Source organism: Meleagris gallopavo, chromosome 16, assembly GCF_000146605.3.
Source record: "Meleagris gallopavo isolate NT-WF06-2002-E0010 breed Aviagen turkey brand Nicholas breeding stock chromosome 16, Turkey_5.1, whole genome shotgun sequence".
NCBI classification, from domain to species: Eukaryota; Metazoa; Chordata; class Aves; order Galliformes; family Phasianidae; genus Meleagris; species Meleagris gallopavo.
In genome coordinates this window covers 8,745,076-8,749,777 of record NC_015026.2, presented here as the reverse complement: position 1 = coordinate 8,749,777, position 4,702 = coordinate 8,745,076, and positions in this window count along the sequence as shown.

The following is a 4,702-nucleotide window of genomic DNA, read 5'->3' as shown; positions in this document are numbered from 1 at the left end:
CACGGACCGCCGCCGCGGCGCTGAGCAGTGACGGAGCGGGGCGGAGCTCAGCCGCTCTGCACCGCCTCGGCAGCGGCCTGGGCTGGGCCTCCGCTGCGGCATGCGCTTCGGCCTGAGCTTGGGCCTGAGGTTGGGTCTGAGTTTAGGCCTGGGGCCGGGCCCGGGCCGTGGGGCTGCTCCAGGACGTGGCCTGGGGCTGGGACTGAGGCATCAGGCCTGGGCCAAAGCAGGGCTTGGAGGCCTGCCCGGGGCCTGAGCCGGGCCTGAGCCCTGAGGGCAGGCGTGGGGGCTGAGCTCGGGGTCGCACTTTGGGCCTGGGGCTCGGAGATGGGACTGTGCTGCTGCTGAGGCCTTCATCAGCTGGGCCCTGGTCTGTGCTCCCAAGGCAGTGCCCCTGCACACCCCCGCTGTCCACCCTGCGCTGTGCCGATAGGGCGATAGGAACAAGGACGGCTCCCTGCCCGCACTGTGACCCACAGCATCCCTGACCTGTGTGCATCCCGACTTCTGGCAATCCTCATGTGAGGAATAGGAGAGGAGGGCCAGGAAGATGCTCTGAGGGCTGGAACATCTCTCCTATGAAGGCAGGCTGAGGGAAGAGAAGGCTTGCTGGGCTTGGAACTGGAGAAATCTGGACATACAGAGACAGAAATCCAGTGTCAAGGCTGAGACCTCCACGAAGCTGCAAGGAGAGGGAGAGATGGGGTTCTTGAGAGCCTGGCTTATGAGTGAAAGAGGTGATAGAGAACACCCTGCCTGGAAGCTGGGAGATGAGCAGTGCTGCCACTGTGTACCAGCAGGCCTCCGAGTGTGCTTCAGCAAACTGCTGCTGCTGTGTTTAAACCACTCTGTCAATACACACGATTGTAGCACTAATAATGCCAGCCACAATCATGAGTTATCCTTCCTGGAACTGAATTAGAGAGCATAGATAATTTCATTTTTCATTTGAAATAAGCTCCCAGGTTCATCAGTTAGTTATAGCCCAGGGATGATGGGAAAGGTAATTTTTAAAATGATTTCTTTCAAAAAGCAAACTATTTATGTATCAAATGACAATGCTGATAACCGGTTGTGCGTATGTAATATTGACTGCTCGCTCTAAATATAGCAGATGCAATTGTTCACATTGTTCTACTGTCAAGAATAGTTCCCGGCTTGGTCACCAGTTCTGGAATGTGCAGGGGAGCCCAGGGGAGCCCAGGACCTGCTGAGCAGATCCCTGCGGGAAGGCTGGTGGGATTTATGGCCCTTGACTGAGCCAAGCAGGAGGTACAGGATGTTAATGCCTTTGTGTGGGGCTGAGCAGAGAGGTTCATTTCTGCACGTTGTTTTATGGGCTGTTTCAAAAGCGAGACTTGATTCAGGCTCCTTGGGGGTCATTTTATTCTGTGCTATGCTGGTTTTAACTCTCCCCTTGACTTTATCAAGGAGTGTGGCTAATTGCTAGGCTGCTGGATGTCTGCCTCTGATGGGTGAGTCAGGCAGTCATTAGAGTAGGTGACAACATGCAGATACCATTCAGCCAGAACTACAGCACTGTCAATCAGAATTTCTTTGTACCATTCAGTTCCCATTTTGGTTCACGTGTTCCCACAGCAATTGGAATGTACAGCTTTATCTCAGTGGCTTCAGCCCTGCCCTCTGCCTCACACCTTCCCTTTCTCATGTGAACAGTTCCTTCAGGTGACCCATCCCCATCCTCTGGGGCTGGTCAGGTCTTATGGCAAGTTCAGTGGAGAGTGACAATGTTCTGCAGTGAGGAAGTGGTGCACTGGCTCCTCCATCACTGAAGACACTGATGAATTGATGGGATGAGATTGCACGGTTACTGTCTGAGTGTCTGCCTGTTGCCTACTCCATGACTGGTGTGTCTATAGCCTCAGTGAAGACTTCAGGGAGGGTAAAGACCCAGCTGACAGGTCTGGGAGGGAAGAAGAGATCTTCTTTTGGGCAAGCAGATGGCTGCTGGCCTGAGACAAGAAGCACTGCCCTAATCTTCAACTGCCCTTACAGAGCTCCAAGCTGTGAGGCCTTTATCCCTGTGAGATGGTGACCTGCCTTGCTTCTTTGTGCTACAGTTCCTAATGGGTAGACAGCATACTCAACATGATCTTTGCATTCCACGGAGTCTCCATCTCAACTGGAAGGGCTGTGTCTGGCTCTCTTGTTATTCTCTCATGGAGCTGCAGATCTTCCTAATGTTCAGTCTGTTTTCACCCATTTTCAGACTCTCAGTGGAAAGGTTTGAGTGAGCAACCTTTAAAAACTCATAGTGATGCAGCTAAAGTATAAACAAAGGTGCTTAGCATTGAATGAACTGAATCATTTTTCTCCTAGATTTGGTAATAAACCCAAAGTGCAAATGATTGTCCTGTTTTTCATTGATGTACTGGTATATAACTGTGAATTTTTGTGGAGTTCACTTGCTGGTCATCCCGTTTCTGAAATGTTCAGATGTCTCCAGACCATCTGATCTTCCACGTCTTAAAGCCATCACATACACTTCTGTTTGCCCTAACATTTGGTTAATTCGTTATTGTAAAAAAACAGCTGATCAAATAAGGCTTATCCAATACCTCTTATTGCCTGTTTCTTTACAGTACCAATCTTCTTTTTTTTCCTTGTCTTTCTATACAAGTTGCTTCTCACATCTGCTTCCAAAGATAATTTTTTTGGGGGGCTAACAGCAGTTATCTAATTGAGCACCATGCATCTCACCAATGTTTCCCTACAATGACCTGACATTTTTGTATGGATGGTCTGGCATGTCACCAGGTTCTGCTTCTCTCTGCCAGGCTATCTGGAGTTGCTTGTGCCATTGCCACCAGCTCTGTTCTCATTTTTTATTGTATGGCTATCATCAGGTTGAACTTTATCTCTTTGTCCTGCCCCAATACCTCATTGTCAGCCTGTATTTTCTCTCTTAGGCTTGCTAAGCTGCCGTGGTGGGATAAGTCTGTATTGCTGAATGAAAAAGGTGTTGTTGGGACTGTGGCTGCCTGGTATGGGTGATAGGAACAAGAAGTAACAGCTCCTGCTGGCCTCTGGGCATCCAGCCTGGGGCTGTGGTCAGCAGCACGGGAACATTGGCCCATTGTCCTAGTCCTGTGAGCCTGCAACTGCTAAGACTCCTAGCCAGGATCCCCCTATATGTGACCAGATGGAAGTTTGGCCTTGGGATCTAACCTGTCTTGAATTCTGGTGTCATTAAGGACCTGTTTCAGGACCCTGGTGTCCCTGGTTCTCTGTGGTGTGCGGATAGGAATGGGGAATCCGTAAGCTGAGCATCACCCAAACGCATCCAAAGAACTCTGGTGCTTCCTGAAGTTCCTTGCTTTATCAGGGTGACCAGCTGCAGGGGAAACTGTGTGCCCCATCCCAGAGCTGCCATTGGGTGACACATAAGGAGTTGCTGTCCTTGAGGAGAGCGGCCACCTCTCCCAGGGAACCCAGCCTGCAGGGACGAGAGGTGGCACGGAATTGTTGACTGAGCTCACAGTGGCTCTGGGCTGGATGTCAAAGCTGTAGGGCATTGGCCTGGCCATGAAGGCCACTGCTTCGTTACAATGAGCCTCGTGGGGGGAGAAGAGGGATGATTCAAGGGCACAGGGAGTGTCCAGCGATCGCATGATGTTCGCCGATGCCATCCCCTGCTGAGCAAACACGGGGCCCTGCCTGGGCCACGGTCCACCTCAGGGGAAGTTTCCAGGCCAGTGTGTGGGCAAAGGGAACACAGAGAACTGCTTGCGCAAAGTCAGCTGTGCAGAAACACAGATCCAGGAAACATGCAGCCAGATCGGCCACGGCACCCAGCCTGGCCCTTCTCCCGGCACAGGAGGCTCTGAGCTCATTGCCCCCACCCAGTGCAAAGGGGTGAAATTCACCCACAGAGCTTGCAGTGTGGGTCTGGGGAATTAAACCCACTCCCAAGGAGTGCTGCTCTGCACTTCTGCAGGAGTGCTCTGCTACCACTGGGCAAAATCAGCTCTGGGTCCCTGCTGGCAACGTATTTGACTCTGCAGTGTCCTTGCCGCTATTTGCAAATAATGAGTGAGCCACCAAACACGTGCCATGGAACATGTGAGGCAGCAGCATTCAAAGCTCCTGATGTGCAATCAGAGCCTCAAAGCAATGCTGCACGTGCCTGCAACAGAGTCCAGCAGCCAACCACGGCTAGGACTGCTGACCTGAGCCTCCAGCTTCACATCCTGTGCTTTGGGAAGTTGCTGGAGTGGGACAGCAGAAATGTGTGCATCCCTGTGTGCATCTCGTGTGCATCTTTGTGCACATCTCTGTGTGCATCCCTCTGTGCACCCCTGTGCACTTCCCCCTGTATATGCATATGCAGGTCCCAGAGCACTGCTGGGCATGGTTCAGTTGCACTTCTTGCTCTGTGTAGGGGACAGACGTACCCAGATCCACGTGGCAGGGACTGGCTAACAGGGCATTATGCATTATGGACTTCATCGAAACCCCCGCTCCCTTTCTCGGTTAGTTCTTATTCTGCTAAAGTGGGTCAGGCTTTGTTGATGTGTTTGTCAGGTTGCCTTCAAGCATGGCAGGAAGAGCTGTGACACGAAGGTATTTGTGCAGATCAAGATGTGGCTCTTCAGTTACTGCAAGCAGGGACCACCACGGCCGTGGTGAGAGCAACATTCTGGGGAGGTTTCTTCCTCCTGCTGCCCAGGACTAGCAGCCC